General features: G+C 39.2%; 1 pseudogene; it reads right to left on the bottom strand.

Moving 5' to 3' along the window:
* Positions 1-3579: 3579 nt before the first annotated feature.
* The window catches only part of LOC122324636, a 55732-nt pseudogene continuing 37186 nt past the window's right edge, over positions 3580-22125 (bottom strand).

Below are 22125 nucleotides of genomic sequence, written 5' to 3'. Positions count from 1 at the left end.
CTCTCTGCAGGTACTCCTATTAGTCACCAGACTCGCTAGCTTATGAATATTAAAAGGCCATTGTCAAGATGCTTGATGATTGTGCTGCGGGGTCTGAATACGTTTAATATTCATGAGTCAAGCCTTCAACGTAGTTAAATAAATTGCTTCCGAGTAGAAATAACTGTAGCTAATTTTAATTGTTCGTGTCAACCGTTTTTCAGTGACTGCTTCCATTTTTTTCCTCCATGACAAAAATTCACCAGATCTGTATTTCTGGAAAACCACATGGCTAAAAGTTTTTTTTTTTTTGGTTAGTTTCCAAAAAGTTTTTTTAATTAGTACCTTTAGTTGGGTCCTACATTTCTATATGTATGCCAGTGTTGTAATTTAGTTTATATAAAGGGTGTGCCATATCAATAACTGTTAATTACAGCTAGACCATATATACATACAGACACAATGGCAAAAGAATTTAATCAAGATATCTAACTAGTTTAGCTATCATCACAGGTACCATAAGTCCTTAATGTCCTGTTTTGACATTGAGGCTAATCAATGAAATATGATTGTTCTGACAAAATAAACCAGAAACATCATAAAAAATCTTTGAAGTATTTCATTTATTTTATTGTATAGATGTTTGCCAGCTAGACATATTATTTCTGCAGTGCTAATGTAATGGATTGTATTTTTCTGCTGTCCCGACGCTATGATCAGTCACATGACCACGAACGCGCATAGGCAAAGGTAGATAGCTTTCAGGTCACATGCTGTACTTCAGACAGCTGCCACTGAATCACTGAATGCATATAGATTTTTATTTTTACTCAGGTATCACGGATCTCAATCCTTGATGCAAATCAGATAATCAGATGTAGCAGTAACTCCAACAAAGTCATCACAGCGAGACAAATCACGTTGAATAAAGGGACATGTAATGTAGCAACACAATTTTTATTGAGTAAGAGATGTCAACACCAGCATGATAAAAATTGTACAAATTTCTGCAATTTCAAAATGAAATATCACTGCAACTTGTGATCTTAAACACTTAGAGCAAAAAAGTATCATACCAACAGAAATCATGCCATGTGGTTGAAAAATAAAACAAGAGAGAAAAAGATAGCTAAGAGCTGGATAGAGGAAGAGAGCAAGAGACATTAAGAAAGCTATGCTTCTTTCTTTTTATTTTTAATAGAAAAATCCTGGTTTAAAATGGTTAATTAAAATCCATTTGAAATGGAAACTTATGTAACCTGATGATTTCTACAATTATTAATAAGAAAAAGTATTCTGCATTCAAGCATGTGACACGATAGATAGAGTTTTCTTTTTAAATAGTCACAGATAACCTTTTTTAAGTAGATAGTACAATATGTGCCAACTGAAAATGAGCAGCGGAATTGTGCTTAAAATCCCTTTTCCTGTCAAATCAGTTATGATAGTGAATGAGAGGATATTGTGTTTTGCTATCAGTGTGTTAAAAGCGTTACCATCTTGGAAATAAGCTGCATACACAAAGCTTCCGGAGAGTGGTTGGGGAAGAGATGTCTGGATATTACAGAACCATAAATAAGAGTGACTAGCACCATTTGCATGAGCTCTTGGAAAAGTAATGCTAGCCGTAATAATACAAAAATCACCAGATTTCAGAAACAAAGCCCCACGTAGAGCATCAGCAACAAACCAGAGTCATTTCACACTAAGAATCACTGTGACAGTTTTAGACTCATGCTCGATAAATACAAACGACTTTAAAATCCACCACTGAAAATCAGCCTATTTGTGACTTTGCTTGATGCTTTGAATGGGCTTTGATTAAATGAAGATGAAAGGGGGTCCCCAGACTATAACTGTACATGTCCTTAAGATACTATGGAGTAGTATGAATCGGTCGTGTCAGTAAACCACCCTCTGAACGACCAAAACTGCCCACGCTCTACTGAGATCGAGACCCGTGCCACGCCGTTTCATCGTTTAATTATCAAAAATGCTTCCATTTCCATAATTCTTAGAGCTTAAAGTGCCGCTGATTTCTCAGAAACGTAAAAAATAAGCGATGAAAGTGAATCGCAGGTTACCACAGAAGGCAAGCCGACTTCTCTTAATACTGTATATAACTGATTGGAATTCACTAATTGTAATATGATGAGCTTGCATTGCTGATATAGTCGTATTTGTTGTGCACTCGTGACCAGATGAATCTCTACATGATTGTTCGGACAAAATCTACAAGACAAGTGCTCCATTACTGTGACACAATGACGTATGGATGGTGACATTAACCCTGTATATCCAGCACACTGATAAACTAACATTCACACACAGATTTACTTCCTTCAAAAGAAAAAAGAAAAACAAAACTTCCCACAATTCAAACGTCTGGGCACCTCCTTGGTCTCCTGGAACAAATAAAAACACCAAAACATGGAAACAAAGGTGTCCCTGTGCAAAATCGAACATGAGAAATGTGAAATTATAATGCATTCATCCTTTTGATTTGATCACCCATGTTTAAACCCTAAAACATGACTGTATTAAAAGATTTATATAAAACTTAATACTTTACATTTAGTAAAAAGATTCATCAGCTTTCTACTATGGTAAGAATAAGAAATTGCATATACCCAAACTTTTGCATCCCATATCTAAATAAATGATTGATTCGTTATCATATATTGCTGATATTCTATCATACTAACACTAACATTTTACGATCATTAAATTAAGAATTAATGTTGGATTGTCTCCCTTGAAATTTTCTGTAGTAATTGGCCTCAACCAGCCGGGCGTTACATTTAGAGAATGGACTTTGAAAATATTTGAAAAGTTATGAAATACTTCTTAGGATTTACACCAGTGAGTTTCCGTGTCATGATGTTTGCATTCACAATATATATATATTTTTTTGTGTTCTATTTTCCATCTATTTCAGGAATTAAAACGAGAAAAAAAAGAAAAGAAGAATAAACAAACGAGCAAAAATAAAAACAATACACATACTGCATTAGAGTGCCCACACTGACCACTATAAATATGATTTCGGAACCAAAAGACAACGCTTTCTCAATATTTTTACAAAATGTACCCAAAATCGAACCACAAAAATGTACCACTGTACACCCATTGAACAGCCTGCACAGCACATTAGTTCCCATTAGTTCCATAAAGAGAAGCTCAGATTGAAGCTGATTGCCCTTACATTCCCTCAATGTATCCCCTCTGCACCTCTTTTAGATTTAAAATAATGGATGGTTTTTTGTTTACAATTAATAAATACATATACACTAAAATGTGCATACATTAGCAGCTATAAACAGTACATCACATTATGTCAGGTCATATGAAAAATGTACAAAACATGAATGTTCCTCAAAACATTTGCCATTGGTAGTCGTCATCTTAAAGCAAGGCAACAAATAAGTTATGTATTATTATTATTTTTTTGTCAAAAGCATAACAGAATCATAAATAATGCCAAATAATACAATAAATTACAGCAGCAAAAAAATCATACTAGTTATCCATACTTTTTACATGATGGGTTTCTTTTGTTTCTTAACGCTCTGATCACATGACCCGTTACTTTCCGGCCAATACCAGCCAATCGCAAAGCTACACTTGGATGCCTTGAACCGCTTGCTTTATGTTCTCCAAGAGGGCCTTGTTCTCCGGGCTCTGGTACTGGTCCTGGTGAGTGTACATATCTGTCAAAGTGCTCCCACGTAAGTGTCAAAGTTTTGCTTTCGTTCATCGGCTCCTGTGGAACAGATCGGGGATCATTGGAGGTTGGAAAACAAGTCAACAAGCAGAATACGTCCAATCAAACACACAATCAAGGCTTAAGACAGAAAGGGAAGGGGAAAGAGGATATACTTAGGGAGGAATGAACCAACAAAGCTGCCTTTAAAGCTAAATACAAGCTAGGAGGTTTTAGAGAAAATACATCTCTTGAAATGCAGGGCTTGACCAATCACATTAAAAATGGTCACTAAGTCAAGCGTAAGACTGTTCTGTATAAATATTCTATATCTGATGGATAACAAAAAAATTAATGCACATACATTATGTATGCATGCACTGGTGTGAGTTTCATGCTCATGAGTATGTAGGTAATACTGGCATTCACAAGTGATATCAAACAGATTGCCATGAATAGCAGACAGATATCGATGAGCATCACTGTGCCTGATAAAATAATGTGTTTTACGATAATAACATGAGTTGACTACCAAAAATAAATATGGCTCATATTGCAACCCCAGCTTTCTTAGCGCTATTCCCTGAAGTGGATTATGTCAATATGTGTGGCACTGATACACTCTATGGACCTTCGTGATGCATACACATCGTACTGTGTGTTACAAAGGGGGGAGGACTAGGGGGAGGAAAATGATAGTGAGGAGAAGGATAAAGTTAGACTATGGAAAATGAATCTCTTACTCTGTGGGGCATCTGTAAACAGCAGTAATTTTTAACAGGGGCCTCTTTCAGTGGCATCGGTTTCTACAGAAGGGAGAGGTGTAGAGAAAAGACTATTAGCCTGGCTAAAAGCCAGAGGTCAGTGGTCTCAATAAAACTGACATACTTGACTTTACAACCAAGTTCTGCTTGAGCGGCATGACACATGAACAGGCAACAGTCGTCTGATGTTAGTGCAGCTTGAGGACCCCTCGTGCGCACTCTAAATAGCATCCATCGACAGTGGGGGTGGAGAGTTCAGGAGCCATATTCAAGACGACGTGTTTCAGTTGTTTACTAACATGGCCGCCACATTCGAACAGGGCTTGTCCAATCGTGCCCCGGCTCGATGCGCTTGCGATTCGATCGTGTGGTGGGAGAATCTGATCCACAGCGGCCATGTTGTTACTCAACTGAAAAGCAGTTGTTGGAGTGGAGGTTGTTTTTTTACAATGGTCGGTAAAGGGGAGTGACCTCAGCACAGAAGCATATGGAACTGCGAGGAACTCAACAACAGACATAAAGAAGCAGATGGGAGAAACAATAGAAACCGGAATTTCATCCCTGCTGGAAGGGGATGCAGACTCAGGCCCTGGCTTTCAACAAGAGGCGGTCTACAGCCTAAAAGACTATTCTAAGCACATTAACATGTATTGTACTGTAAGAGAAATATAAATATACTTTAATAACTATTTCAAATTTATTCATATTTTTACGATTGTAAGTAACTATAAAACATTTTTATTTTTATTTTGACTTTGACTTTTTGTGCTACTCTCTAAAGCCCCGTTCACACCAAGAACGATAACTATAAAGACGTTTATTCTAAGCACATGTGCGTCTGCCGCTTTAACTTCTCGAGCTTGTGGTAGTAGGATGGATTCTGATTGGCTGTCAATGTTTGTATCTTTCATCAGCTGGAAAATATCGTTCTAGAAGTGATATCGCTTCTCCATGCCTTTATCCTTATAGTTGAAGCTATTGTTTAATACAGAAAGCGAGTTTTAGAACTATATCTTTTTATCGTTATCTTTATAGTTATCATGCTTGGTGTGAACAGCCCTTTATACTCTTAAAAATTAAGGTTCTAAATCTGCATTAACGGTTCCATGAAGAACCTTTGCGTTCCACAAAGAGTTCTTTAAAGCGAAAAAAGGTTCTTCAGATCTGAAAGGTTCTTTGGGAACCCAAATGGTTCTTCTGTGTGTTTTGGAACCTTTATTTTTAAGAGTGCATGGGAGGCCTTGTGTCGGTTGGCTCTTACCATGTGTGGAAGCTGGATGTTGGCAAGACTGTTGATGAGGGACTGGCTGAGGTTGGCGAGCTCATGCAGCAGCGAGTCGTTCTGCTGCTCTATGGCCTTGTTTTCCTCCTCGATGGACTTCAGGTTAGTCTCCATGGTGGTGATCTTGGAGGGGAGAGAGAGAGAGAAACAAATGCATCTCTGTGACTGAACACATGGCCAAAGACTGATGTGATAGATGGCAACTGCTCTTACTTGAGTCCTTAATTTTATCATGTCTGACTCTACTTGATTGTTCGATTCATTCAGGTCTTTGATTTCCTCATCTAGTTGTTTAATCTCCTCATCATTTTCTATGCCTGGAAGGGAACATTGGACGATGTACTGTAAAAATTCCACTGATAGCAATACAATTAATTTCTTTAGTAATTAATATAATTAAAAAAAATGACATACCTTTACTTGCCCTCTGCTTGATTGTGAGCATTTCAACCCCGGTCATCCTTGCCTTTTTCATAGCAGATGTGGCACGGGGACAACCGGACAGACTACAGATGTACAAAAAATAAATAATAATCATTTTTAACTCTTCAATTTAAACATTCTGCTGAAGAAAAGGTAACTATTTTAAATCACAATATAGCAATTCACTATGCATCACTGTGCATTCTTTTAATTAGTATATTAGTATTAATTGATTTACTTTGTAAATTTAATCCTTTGAGAATGTATGCATACAATACGTCTATTGCATTAAATATTTAATTATATTTTACATTTATTTTGGTTAGCTGCCAAAGCAACACACCTAGTTTTCATTTAAGTTTTTACTTTATAGTGATTATATTTAGTTTTATTTGAGCTTTACTTCAATTACCATTTTTTTATAGCTTTAATTTTAGTTAATAATAACAACAGCAGTTTTAATATTTCTACTTCTCATTTAAATATATCGTGTTTTTAGAACGTTGTGATATTTTTATTAAAATGAATGCAAAAATACTGATTAAGAAAAAGAGTTCTTGCTATATAGTGGCCTCGTGTACCTCCGGTGGGTGAGAAAGCTGCCACTGACATGGCCTGAGCCATCGCAGCCTGGGGTGGGGCAGGTCATGCCGTCTGTCTTGCCAGACTTCCAGGAGAAAGGCGCTCCGTTCACATAACCGTCTTTCTGACGCTTGGCAGCCAGCGGGCAGCCGGATGCACTGCGGTGGGATGCATACTTCCCTGTCACATGACCCTGGCCATCACAGCCTGGTACAGGACACCTAAAGACATTGCGCACAACAGAAAAGAGTTCACACACATAAGCACACACACATAGTGAAGTTGCTTCAGGAAGTGGCCAATTGTAACCTTAGTCCAAAGTAAGTTCAACATTTCAGTTACTTTGGATAGTTTTTGAAGAAAGAAAAAAAGCACCTGATTGGCTCCTGGTCATCTTTGTCCTCCTTACTGTGCATTATTTTAATACCACTCTTCTTTGCCCGGGGACAACCTGACAGACTTCAGAGCAAGAAACACATTTACCAAAAAAATGCCAAAGGCTTCTCATTGCACCTCTCTGAATCCACGGGTGGCCCAAAAATTATGTGAAGTATTAAATCGAATTTTTAATTCGCATATTTGTGAGTCTTCACCTTCTGTGTGAGGCGTAGTTGCCTGTGATATGCCCAGAGCCATCACAGCCAGGAGTGGGACACCTGTAAGCAATAAAAACATGAAACAGATTAGTGGAACCTCAGACAGACCTCATTTTGAGGGTCAACTGAGGTGTCGTGTAAACACGAGAGCGCAAGGGCTTACTTCAGATCCTGGGAGTTAGATGTCATCATACCACGCATGCCCTTGTCAGCCAGTTGGCAGCTTGATAGCCTTAAGAGAGGATTTCAGAAGCATGAGGCACGGTTTACTAGAACAGCTGCATTATTAAAGCTGCTAAGGTGCACTCAGGGTCACTTGTATCATTAAAAAGTTTTATATGCAAATAAATGAAATGAAATGTATTTTCAAAACAAATGAAATGAAAAAACATCAAAAAATGATGAAAATCATATACACTTTTAATAGCAGCCTGTGTTTTGTACATGGATGCTAAGATCATGTGACCAGCCCAATAATACAGACTTGATCTTGACTTAGGCTAATTTATCATGGCTGCCTGCCAACAGTGCATTTTTACAAATATCATACATTAGTAAAAGCTTTTGATTATATAGTAAGCCAAGAATGATACGCAGCACAATATAAATAAAAAACTACAGAGTACACATTTAACTTTAATAATAGTTTAATACGTTTTATAGAGATGTTTAAAATCATTTTAGCAGCCAGGATTTAATTTAGTCAAACTGTTAAAACAAAAGAGATGTACTAAATTTAACTGACATATATATTTTACCACCATAATATAATTTTTAAGCTGTGTGCATCGTTATAAAGAAGTCTATTAAAAGAAGTCTTTATGCTCACCGTGGCTACATTTATTTGATCAATATTTCTATTAAAATGTCTGTATTTATTTATTTAATTAAATTTTTAATTTTTAATTTTTTTAAAGCATAGTTTATTTTCACTCCAGTCTTTGTTGTCACATGGTTCTTCAAAAAATTATATATATAAAATTGTCCTTGTCTTTTATAATTTTCTCTTTTTGCCAATTTAATGCATCTTAGCTGAATTACTACCTTCTTACTGCGTATCAATAAAAACACAGTAATAATAATAAAAAAGCATGCTACAGGGTCAATTACAGGAGATAGTCCTGATCCAGTGCAGATGCTTACGTGAGGAGCTCCTTCTTGCTTTCCTTGCAGGGAGCATATTTGTGTTTGGGACTGGGGAGGGACACGTCTCCTGAATACTGCTGCTCTTCTAATAGATCCTGAAATGGGTCCAGGTCGTCCTGAAATAGGGATGGAGAAAGAAAAATAAAGATTCCAGTGCATGTTATGATGACGTATAAAAAGGAGCAATACTACAATGGCCTGCTAATACTGTAATTACATAATATACAGCGCAGTTCACATTTAAAAGAATACTGCGTTATTATATCACTGAGAGCAGAATCTCATACAGCCTCATTTGCATTCTTTCTAGTTCCCCAACAATTTAGCAAAAACATCAACTCCCTTTTGAAATAATAATAACAACAGTTTAAGTCTGGGGGTTCATTAATGAGTAATTAATTAACAGAGGAAAAATCCCGTTTTCTTCAGTAAAGGGAAGGCATGCAGTACCAACACTTTACCCTAGATGTCCTTTCAGTCCTTCAAAAGAGGAACATCATACCGTCCTTCAAATCACTACAATAGCTTCCTCGACCAGTTTACTGTTTAAGGTTTACACAAGGACGGAGCAACGGTTTGAAATTACTAAATTGCGCTGATATTAACATGTCACTGGCAAACAGTTTTATATTATAAACAGGTCCTTATTGCTGTGGTAAATAAGATGGGGGAAGACTAAGCAGAAGCTTCTTCCTACGGATTGCACTGGAAGTGGGCTGAACATGTAAGCAGTAAACGGTAATCTGACTAGCATTCATCTGCCAACTGTCTTCAGATAACCAGCTCGCTGCTAACAAAATGCAAAATGCCTGGTGAAAGAAGATGAAACCAAAGAGAAGGAGGTTCTTAAGAATTTTTATGGTCACGGTTGTCGAAGGGTACTGTTTTTATATATGCTTTATGTATTTTGTGCTATACGCTAACACTGAATCCCAAAAAACAATTAATAGGTAGCGCAGGTATTTTTGTAGCAATAGCCAAAAATACATCGTATTGGTCAAAATGATCTATTTTTTTTATTTTATATCAAAAATTGTTAGGATATCATGTTCCATGAAGATTTAACGTAAACATATTAAAAGTTAATTTTTGATTAGTAATATACATTGCTAAGAACTTTATTTGGACAACTTCATAGGTAGTTTTATCAATGTTTAGATTTTTTTGCAAACTCAGATTCCAGATTTTCTAATTTTGTCCTAGATCATAACAAACCATACACTAATGGAACACTTATTTATTCTGTTTTCAGATGAAAAACTACCATGGTGATTTTGTGGCCTGTGGTTGCATTTTTAAAAAAAAGGTTTTTAAAGGTTAAGTGTGTAATTTCCTTCACTTTCTCTACTGCTAACAGAAATAATGAAATCATTTTAAAGTAGTTTTTCCCAGCTAACAGACAACGTTCCAAGTCTGTTATTTTGTCTGTAATAAAATTCTCGAAACATTAGCAGAATAACATTATCTAGATTTAGATTTACTGTACATGCTACTGTTAATGCAACATTATTTCAGAATCAGTTTAGCTTGATGTTAATTTAACATTTTTGAAATGTTACTAGCTGCTTCAAAACGTCAACAGGACATTCAAATGGGAGGTTCCAGTGTTTTCAAAATGCTAAAATCGAATATTCTGAATGATCACACACTCCAGTGCAACAAACACAGTGAGCCAAAAAGGTAAGTATCATCCGTAAAAGTGACTCAAGTGCAGTCTCTAGCCAGATTCTAGAGGTGTCGGGATGGGGGGAGGGTACCTCCTTGTGGTCCTCGTCCAGGCGTTTGATCTTGGTGTAGTCCACAGGCAGGTCCCAGCAGTCTGCCGTGCTCATCTGGTAGCAGTGGCTGTTGAGCAGGGCCTGCCGCTGGGGTGACATGGGCTGCAGGGGGGTCAGCACTGTGCCTCCACTGCCCTCCCCCATCCCTCCAGCCCGGCTCAGATCCAGGGTTCCGTTCTCATCCACATCCCTGTCATCAGGGCTCTGAGAATAAAGAATAAAGAGAATAATTAGGAAGTAAAAAGATGAGGAAAAAAGCAGAGTGAGATACTGTAGGAAAGGATGACAGATGAGGATGGGTACATGGTTCATATGCACAGTGAAAAAGTAAAATTATTTTAATATATTATTACTGTATTTAATTATTTTTTATTTATATTATAAATATTATGTACTATATTATATTATATTTAATATTAAATTTCATTATTATATTTCATTTAAAATTAAATTATTATTATTAATTATTATTATTATTATTTATATTTTTTGGTAAAATATTATTCACCATGAAATCAATGTTTATCATTTTTATTTGTTGGAATATTGCAGTGAAAAAACAAACTAACAAAAAAAAAACAATTCCAACTTCTATTTCAAGCCTGCTTTACACAAATGAGATCTTGAAGGAGAATCAACGGGGCATTAATTGCATTCAAATTCCTAGACTGAAACAGTAGTTTTGTGGTTCAGTTCCATTAGCCTTCTTCCCTTTTCTCTGCGTTAGGCATGAATAATTAATATAGTTGCATTGTTTGACCGTTTGCCAGCATTATTTACAATGTTGTTGCTGATTTTGTCACGTGTAGTAATTAATGTCTGGTGAAGCTGGTCAAGCTGTATTTGTACCTCTGCTTAAAATGATTAGTTAGTTGTTTGCTGCCCGTGTCACGTTTATGAGACAACAAGCACTTTGTTCTGTATATTTACTACCTTATAGGAGAATTTTTTTTGTTTGTTTTAATAAATAAATCAAAGAATTAAAGAATGCATTAAATTAACCTGAAGCGGAAAGGATAAAAAAAAAGGTTTTTATTAAAGTTATTTAACTGTACTGTAATTTTTATGTTAAAAAAACCCATTAAATGCAGTGCATGACAAATTATTTGCACACAACTCTAAAAAAACATATTTCTAGACTTGCAATGATGGCAAATTTTGACAACATTTTACATTAATTTAATATATTTATAATTAGGTACATGCATTTCTAAAACTTTTACAGTGTGGGAAAGGATGGGTGGAGAAAAGATCTGAAAGAAGAGAGTGTGAGCTTCTTCTTTGTGCTGCCCTACATCTCCATGCACAGCTGCTTATTAGTGAATATATAGAGCCCTGCAGCTCCTCACTACCTCTGTCCCTCTTTCTTTCTCTCTCTCTCTCTCTCATTCTCATCCCCACTTCCTCTAGCCTGCTGCCTCACTGTCCTTAAAGAGAGGTCATTGTCTTTCCTATGTACCCAGAGGGATGCTGGGAGAGCTGGCTTGGCCTGGACCACAGCTGAAATCGACATTAATTCTACTTGTCTCAGTGAGAGAGGGTAGGGGCACCACTTCCCCAGCGTTCCTGCAGCTGCCAGCTTCCTCTGGTCTCCTCCAGCCCTGCACTCTCATTATCACCATACAGATTATGTCTGAAATCGATGTGTCACTAAAGCAACCGTGGCTCATTCAGACCATTAGGCTTATATGATGACCCTGAGTCTAGCAGAGAGCTCTCAGAGGTGCTGCTGTCATTCACTGTGTGAAATCGCACCCTGTGTAAATGAGCTCGAAAACCCAGAGGACAGGACCGGGGGTTTTCCCCCCGATTGACTCTAAACCTGCATGCCTTCATTTCGGTGCGCTACCTTTGCATACTACGAGGCAGTGCAGAGAAACTTAAGAAATAAGAAAGCAAAATACAATATTAGCATTAGAAGTGGGAGAGGATCTGGCAGGAAAAAGTTGTGGACCCTCACCTGCGCCAGGAGCTCCGGGCCTTTCCCAGTGAGGCTCTGGGGCATCTCTCTGCAGCGCGTGGACAGGTTGAGGATGGCGGTGGCGGCCATGTGGGCGGCTTCCATGTCGTGCGTGTAGTCGAAGCTGCTCTTGCTGCAGGTGCTGCTGGCGCTGCTTCCTCCTCCCCCTCCTCCTCCTCCCCCTCCTCCTCCTCCACAGCTGAGACTGCTGCTGCTGCTGGGAGCGTAGCTGCTCGTCGTGCTGCTGGCCGGGCTTGAGGTCTTACAGTAGCGCTTGGCTGCACACATACACATACGCCGGGTCAGACGGCCACTATAAACTGGACGGAAGAATGGATGGATGAGGGAATAGAAAGACAGATAGACAAATAGATAAAAAGAAAAAAATGATAGAACAGATAGTTAATAGGACGACAGACAGGCAGCTAGATAGATAGATAGATAGATAGATAGATAGATAGATAGATAGATAGATAGATAGATAGATATTATCATAAAACTATAAATTATTAGAACGGCAGATAGACAGACAGACAGACCGATAGATAGATAGAATGAAAGAGTGATAGACAGAGATACAGGCATACACACTTATTAGATGATCTGATGTCTCATGATGAATGCTGTGAGAAATTGAGTGTGAGAGAGAGAGAGAGAGAGAGAGAGAGTGTGGAGGGACGGGAAGAAATGGTGTATCTAGGTTTCATGCGGAGGGCTACACATTGTTAACATGAAATCTAAGACCTGTATGGGAAGCCTTTATACAGCATTTCTTTTTTTATATAAATCCACATTCATAAAGAATCCTGGTCTACTTCCAATATCTGAGAAAAAGAAACCTAGTATTGACTAAGGAGATGTTATTATCCTTCAAATCTGAAAGGTGACAAATCGGCTGCTAAAATGCAGTTATAACCACTTATTCAAAATTTATACTACTCTCCCATTTGATCTTATTTTTCATCTAATTTTGCATTGAGACAAATGGCAGTGCTGTCATTACAACTAAACTGGGTGTAACTAATTGATGTTGCCAACTGAGTCTAAATGAAGTGCAGTTAATTCCTAACATTAATTAAATGTTATTCTCATTAATTTTTTCCAAGCTTAATTTTCTTCATTTGTCTCATTTATCAAAACTGCATTTCTTTGATAAAGCATACAGGCAAGTAACATCACTTGCAAGAATGCTCTTTAATTTCCGAGATGTGGTATGTGTTCTGATTTCAATAACATTGTCTATATTATCACTGCAGGGCATGCTGTAATGCTCCTTATGGGCAATCAAGACTGTCCTGATGTAATAACCATGAGTTATAATGAAAATGAGTTATTTTAAGCACAGCTAATGAAACCGTACCAAAATATCCCTTGAATTCTGTTGACAGGAAATCTCTACAATTTCTGGCTTGGCGTGAAATCAACTGCTACCATTTTGAACAAAATCGTTCCAGTTAATTTGATTCCTTCACAAATGTAAGTGCGCTCATTTATCAAGACCAGGGCTGCAGTTGCGAGCTACAGCTCTGTACATTACCGAACACAAAAACCTCAAAACCTTCGACGAAGAAACACAATGTTTTTAAATCTGGCGTCATTCAAATATCTGTCTGCATCTCTCACTGCGGACCGGTAACGAAAAGGTTAACACCTACATAACTGCCTTCATTAACTATTTTTAATTGATGAGAGAACATCTACATACATTACATACACATACATAGAGAAAAGAGAATATCATTTTATAGGATGTAATGTTTTTATAGATGTATATAGCTATACATGTATGGCGGTCGAAGATATCTATCCAGCCATAATTAAATTAAAGGAGCTGCATGCAGATTGGAAACCCCTTCGTTGGGTTTGTGTACCTAGGTTATTAATCATTTCAGAAGCCAATAAGTAGAGCAGGGTTTCCAATAAAGGAGCACTGAACTCGACGGCCGTCTGTGAAAAATCCAAGCTAAATCTTTTATTAAGAGAAGGCCTTCACTTCAAAATAGAAAATAGAAAAGAAATTCTTTTAATGGAAAATACCGCATAAGGACGTCTGGCAGAACAAAACTAATTCTAATCTTATTTCCATCTGATGCCCTACAGAAAGACCAGTTTATCTATTCTGACTTCTGCCTCACCAGCTTCAATGTCAGAGGTAAAGAACAACAAAGCCAAGCTTGCCATCGTATCCTTTGGGTGAGGTGTCTCGCCCGTGGTGCTTCGGGGTCAGGGACCTCTTGCCGTAGGCATGAGGCTGGTTGTCATAACTGCTGCTATAGTCGAAGCTGGCTTTGGAGTACTTCTCCAGCTCCTTGGCCAGGTTGGATCGCGGAGTGCTGGTTGGGACGTTATTTTTGTACCCATACTGTGGGATCTCCAGCTGTTTTACAAAGCACATGGGTCTGGAAGAATTGGCAAAGGGAGGGAATCAAGGTTGGACACACATCATGCTCAAAGTCAAGATGAATCACATGCAGTTCCCAATCCATTTTATATTTGCCATGTAACGAGTTTTGAATAATCTGAATTCATTGTAAAAATAGTTCCTCCAAAAATCAAAAAGATTTAATTTTAATATTTAATTATGTATTTTTTTTTAAATTACTCAAATACATACATTGTATTATAGTTTAAAAATATATATAAAAATGTAACTTAGATATTATTGCATTCTGAATTGCATTATGAACATACATATACATAAGATTTGTCCTAAACATACACAGTAAACACACATATTATGTACACAAAAACGTTAATTTTGGATGTGATTAATAATGATTAACCATTAGTCAGCTCTCTCCCAGAGCCTCACTCGCTCGCTCTCTCTCTCTCTCTCTCTCTCTCTCTATATGTACACACACACACACACACACACACACACACACACACACAATTTAGCAACTTAAAATATTACTAATCTATCCTAGGCTATTGTTAATCAAAAGACTAATAGCTATTTAACATTCAGTTTTCATTTTATATATTCCAATATTTCCAATACCATAATTATTATTCATAATGAAATAACATAAATGTATATTATTTCTTTTTTATATAATATACAGTGTATAAGTATGTACTGTGTATGTTTGTGTGCATTTGAATATAAATACTTTTGTAACTAAGCACATGATTTAGTATCTTATTACAGACAAAAAGCTATTTAATATTTTTTTATTTTATATTTTACAAAATTGCAATAATATAATTAATAATATAATTTTTTAAAGTAAATCACAATAATTATATAAAATATTAAGTTGCTCTTTGTCTAAATGCACAAAAACACACTATATTATAAAAAAATAAGAAATAATATACATTTCTATTAGATATTATTGCAGTATGACTAATTATGATATTATTGGAATATATAAAATGAAAACTGAATGTTAAATATATGCTATTTGTCTCTTTATTAACAACAGCCTAAGAAACATTAGTAATATTTTTAGTGGATAAATTGTGTGTGTGTGTGTGTGTGTGTGTGTACACATACAATACATACATATACACACTGTATATTAAATAATATATGAGATATTATTTCATTATGAAATATCATAATTATGTTATTGCAATTACAAAATATATAAAATGAAAACTGAATGTTAAAAGCTATATCTCTGCTGATTAACAATAGCTTAAGATGCATTAGTGAAAAAGAAAGTAGTTTTTAAAGAATAATAAGAATAAATAATAACTTATTTATTTATTTCATTTTTAAATGCCAATGTACTCTGTTTTGTGAAAAGCACAATACAACACTAATAAATATGAATAGGGTTAATGTGCTGTTCCTATCGAAGGGTCACAAAGTACCTGAGGACACGGTCTGACGCCTGGTTGGACTTGGAGCTGTCGCAGGAGTGATGTTTCTCCTGAACCTTTGCCATCTTCTCGGCAGCGGCTATGGGACATCCCGAGAGACTGCAACAGCAGCAGAGCAATTTATGAAGTGTTAACATTACGTTACAAGCAGCATGTAAGGGCACACACGCATACACACTCCCAAACGCACACACATGCCCTAGCAGATAGCAGAAGTTGAAGAACAAAGTGAGATATGAGGGAATGTATAATACCAGCATATGGAGACAAGTCTGTCAGAGAGAATAGTCCGCTTTTTATGACATTCTCTCAATACAGACTTCCAACGTGTTTGCAAAATCCTGGTACGCGCGTGTGCGGTACATGGGGATATTTATGTATGAATTATGCATTTCATGTGGCCTAGTTCTATAGTATGAAGGCAAAGCTTTGCAGATATCTGCTGGGCATTTCTGGCTGGCTGGCTTCAGAAAGCTCCTCACAGCGAGATACTGCAGTCATTTCAGAGAGACACACTACAGCAAACTGAGCTTCAGAACATCCAGCTACGCTCCCTTGCTCTCCTTTTTTTTCCCTTTCTCTCTTGCTCTCTATCTCCCTCGTTGTTTCTTCCTCTCATTACTTAGTCTTCCTCTCCATTTGTTTATCCCTCATTTCTGTCTAATTTCTCTTACTTTTCTGTTGCTTTCTATCTCTTTCTCTCTACGTAATCCTTTGTATAGCTAAAACTGTCTTCTTATCGTCTGCAATTTTCGCATTGTTTTATGGTTATACAGAAAAAATTCAGTCATTCTAAAAAAAAATAATAAATAATAAATTAACCAACATGAGACAAAAACACAAACATAAAACCCGTCACGCTCTGCAATTTCAGAAACACATAAAGCATATAAGTCCAAGTGCATTTAAAGGAATGGAATTTGAAAAAGTGAGTGCTGACTGACAGACAGAAGGACGGCTGTCAATGTGCTGAGTTGCCATGACAACCATGCGATGAGGAATGTGTAGACAAATCATATATACTGTACAAGGTTGTTATATTCCCCTATTATACATTTTGTTTTCTTCAGCTCAAACCTTCTAATTGTGTGTGTGTGTGTGTGTGTGTGTGTGTGTGTGTGCTTGTCCCATAGGAGCTGTTCCATATAACATGGCCTGCAGCAACTTCGGGTGGAGACTGCATCTGTCTGAATGTACAGCATATGCACATGGAGGCACATCTTACACATCTTAGTGTAAGCCTGCTACTTTTTGTATATATGGAGCTCTCATTCTTAAGGAAATCTTAATTTGCAGAGACCAAATTCTCAGTTTTAACTTGTAAAAAAATACTACAAATAATATAATATTTACTTATATAATATAATATTTACTTATATAATATAATATAATATAATATAATATAACATTATATAATATAATATATAATCAGTATTCATTAAATACAATTAAATAATTATTAATTTAAATTATTAATTAGAAATTAGACATTTGTTTTAAATGTTTTGATTTTTAGATGATTGTTATCATTAATATTATTAAATTTATACATAATTAATATATATTAGTGCTGTCAAATGATTAATCACGATTAATCACATCCAAAATAAAAGTGTTACTGTGTATATTTGTTATGTAAATATAAATACACACACATATAGTGTATATTTAAAGAATATTTACATTCTTATGTATTTATATATTTTATATTACATATAAATACATTTAACATATAAACATACAATTTTTCTTAAATATACACATGCATTTTTGTATCTATATACACGCAATAACTATGGATGTGATTAATCGTCATTAATCGTTTGACAGGACTTTGATATTAATTCAATATAGTATATTTTATAAATGATCTTATTTATAAATTTTCACAAAGTTCACCAAGTCCCTTGTTCCTTTTGGGAATAGAATCTTGAATCTTCAGTCTGCATGTCAAAAGTGCCAATGCGCAAAATAAAATATTTGAGCCTGGAGCTATGTGTTTCTACAATCCAGCTGAGCTCAGCACAACACAAACAAATCAGTCCCTCTTCTCCTTCCTTAAAACAAGGCTCCATCTAAAACTAGGCATTCTTCTTATTCCCTCTATAAAGTGTGTAAAAAGACTGGAACATCAGTCCCCACAGTGGCGCCAGTTTCCTCTCTCCACGTCCCTTCCAGCCACTCACCTGCGGTGGGAGTTCCTGTTGCTATTTACATGGCCGCGTCCCGAGCAGCCTGGCGTGGGGCACTTTAGAACATTCTCATACATTGCAAGAACTTGGACAAACAGAGAGGAGAGGGCGAGAGAAGGTTAGGAGGATCCAGAGCGAGTATGAAAGCCTTGTGTTCCATTAAGCTGAACGGGCTCAGTGACAACAGCATGCACATGCTCCTAAGAAACGTTCCAGCTGAAATCAGTTAATCATAAAGTTAATCACGGCCACACCATATGGTGAAAGAAGAATCTAGGCATGCAATGTGTTAATGGCATGCACGTTGTGTGAAAGCATTGGCGTACGAGGAAAAGAAAGCTCTCTTCAATAAAAACGGATTTATTTTGGGTGAATTAAATGAGTCTAGCCATTAGGTTGTCTATGACACATCCTGCAGCGCTACATCTCTGGGCCTGCAGTAAACTGACTCATCAGAACCCGCCTGTGACATGATCCTCATCCAATTAGAGGTGTGACTGGAGGTAGTGATGAAAAAGCTGCTTTGCGTCTCAGAGATCAGTGCAGCCATATTGAGAAACAGGCTAAAATTATTCACAAGCACCAATCAACGCATCCAGACGAGCGGAGCTTGGTCGTACGAGAAAGTGCGCCACCGCTTTGGGTGGAGGAGGAAATGCGCTCGTATGCATTACAGAAAATAAAAGGTAAAACATGCACACAGCACAGACGGCACAGGCAAACCCATGTGCAAATGGCGGGTCATATTCGGCTTACTTTCTGGTGGCACGCGGTCTTTGTGAGGGCAGCCGGACAAGCTTCGATGGTGAGGATAGAGTCCGGTGACGTGTCCCGTGCCATCGCAACCAGGGGTTGGACACTTGCTTTCTTTTTTCTCTCCCCTTGAGTCTGTAAGCAAAGACAGCTATTGGCGTATCCTGTTACAGGCACAGTAAGCAAATCCCATTAACCTGCTGGATTCTTTGTGATAACATTTATGCTCTGGTTACGGCTATTTTCAAACACTGTCTGTTTGCTTTGAAATTGGACACTGGATAAAGGCTATAACTTGAATGAGACTTGTGGCTGAGATTATATTGGATTGTGATTCAAAAAAATGTAACAGTCACGCCACAGAGGAATTTCATCAGTCAGACAATGAAAAAGATTTCCTGATATGTACAACATTTATATATATATATATGTGTGTGTGTGTGTGTGTGTGTGTGTGTGTGTGTGTGTTTGTGTGTGAGTGTGTGTGAGTGTGTGTGTGTAAATCCATAAGGAATATTTGATGATAGGTTGCTGATTTATTCAAAAATAATGCACATGGGTGTGCATTATTTCTTAATAATTCAATGGACTGGAGTCAATTATTTGGCATATATCACGGTTACCACAGATTAATAAAATATATAGATTAGTAAAATATACTACTAAAGAATATACATATAAATGTGTCCATGATTTCATCTCATGCTATTTTATTCTACAAAAACATTTCACTCCAGGTTAGTGTGTTCATGTGAGCTATTGATATTAAATACATGCAACCAATTCAGATTCCTGCTGTTAAATAGGTTAACGTTTTCACTATAACGGTTCCCCAATTTTAGCTTGCAAATGAAAACCCCCAAGAAAAATATGTTCAGCTTTCACTGGTTTTGGAACGTGGTGCGCATAGCTTCTACCGCGAGACCAGAAAGGAATAATCAGCAAACAGCAGTTTCTCCAAAAATCGCGCATGCATTTATCAATACATGCGTTCTCTGTTATTCAATCCGGTTTAGCTATGTGCACGCATTTGTAATATCTTTCTTCTTTTATTAGCCAAAAATAACTGCTGTAGAACACCACAAGCATGCAATAAAAATGCTCCCTGTCAGTCAGAACAGTGAGATCACTCGACATGTTTAATAACGACGCTCCAATAATTAGCGCCAAGAATAGTTTCTGGAGACAAGGTGTGAAATCATGGTGTAATTCTATAATTACACGACCCTCTGACTTGCTGTGGTCGTGCACTGAAAACAACAGCAAACTGTTCTTCGATAGGAAGCACAGAGACATTCTGTCACGGTTGCGCTTTCGAGAGACTGAGGAGACGAGGCTCAAAATAAACTTAAATGGATTTAATCTCAAGAATGACAAAATAAAGATATAAAGGCAGGCAGGCAGGTAGAACAGGCAGGCAGGATAAACACACGTAAAGACATCAGGTAAGGACCTCGACGCTCGGACCAACAGAACTCAAAACACAGGACTTAAATACACAGGGTAATTGACGAGACACAGCTGATGACAATAACATAATTAACACAGAGGGAAGGCAGGGCACAGGGAGCACATGGCACGAAACGAAAACATAAACACAGAGTCCAGAGATGTGACATTACCCCCCCCTCCCGGAAGGTGCGTCCTCGCACCTAAAGGGTAACAAATGAAAACAAACAAAACCAAAATGACTAGGATTTGGGGATACCGGGTCTTGGGAGGAGGTTCTGGTGGAGGACGGATCCCCAGGAGGGGGCAGGCAGAAGGCAGAAGGGTCCAAGGAGGTGTAGATGGAGGGAGGAGCCAGGAAGGAGACAGGAGGAGTCCGGAGCAGGAGGAGATCCAGAGCCCAGCTATGATGGTCCACGGTGGGGCCGACGGAGGGAGGAGCCAGGAAGGAGACAGGAGGAGTCCGGAGCAGGAGGAGATCCAGAGCCCAGCTATGGTGGTCCAAGGTGGAGCCGACGGAGGGAGGAGCCATGGAGGAGGAGCAGCCATCGACTCCATGGGGCCGACCCGACGTGTGGCGGAGCAGGTGGAGGAGGAGACCGAGGTGGAGACGGAGAGCCGAAGAGCCAGGGTGACGTCGAGGCGCTGGAGGTCCAAGGCGACGCCGCGAGGCTTCGCGACTGACACGAGACGGGGAGGGGGAAGGACGCGGCGGAGCCAGAGCGACTGAGGACTGAGGTGAAGCCGGAGGGAAGGAGGAGCCTGACAGAGCCGGTGGGATGGAGGGACGAGGCAAAGCCGGAGAGAGGAATCCCGAGGCGGACGGATGGTCGACGACAGACCAAGGCGGAGCGGAGGGACGATGGAGCCTGGTGGAGCTGGTGGACTGACGGACCACGGTGTAGAGGAGGGAGCTAGGAGCCCAGGGGCGCCGACGGGTCTCTACGGGCCGAGGAGGAGTCTGGGTCTCGGAGGCAGGACGGTGAGGCGAGGGATCCTCCAACCTCGATGGCGATGGAGACCGCAGACCCGTGGCGAGCTCCAGATGGTTTGCTGAGGATGAGCGCAGGGGCTGCTGGGATCCATCGACGTGGTGTGGCATGGGTGGGAGGGTGGGAAAACTTGAGGCGGCACTGGAGGAGCGCGCGTGGCGCGGGCACTGGAACGGGGCCGGAGCGCCGTGGCGCGGGCACTGGAACGGGGCGGAGGCGCCGCGTGGCGCGGGCACTGAACGGGACGGAGCGCACGTGGCGCGGGCACTGGAACGGGGCGGGCGCCGCGTGGCGCGGGCACTGGAACGGGACGGAGGCGCCGTGGCGCGGGCACTGGAACGGGGCCGGGCGCCGCGTGGCGCGGGCACTGGAACGGGGCGGAGGCGCGCGTGGCGCGGGCACTGAACGGGGCGGAGCGCCGCGGCGCGGGCACTGGAAGCGGACGGAGCGCCGTGGCGCGGGCACAGAAACGGGACGGGCGCCGCGTGGCGCGGGCACAGAACGGGACAGAGCGCACGTGGCGCGGGCACAGGAACGGGGCGGCTGGGCGGAACCAGCGAGCTAACGGGGCGGCTGGGCGGAACCAGCGAGCTAACGGGGCGGCTGGGCGGAACCAGCGAGCTAACGGGACGGCTGGGCGGAACCAGCGAGCTAACGGGACGGCTGGGCGGAACCAGCGGGCTTACGGGAAGGCT

This window comes from Puntigrus tetrazona, chromosome 20 (genome assembly GCF_018831695.1).
Source record: "Puntigrus tetrazona isolate hp1 chromosome 20, ASM1883169v1, whole genome shotgun sequence".
NCBI classification, from domain to species: Eukaryota; Metazoa; Chordata; class Actinopteri; order Cypriniformes; family Cyprinidae; genus Puntigrus; species Puntigrus tetrazona.
The sequence above is the reverse complement of the archived record's forward strand: the minus strand, read 5'-3'. Positions and strand labels throughout refer to the sequence as shown.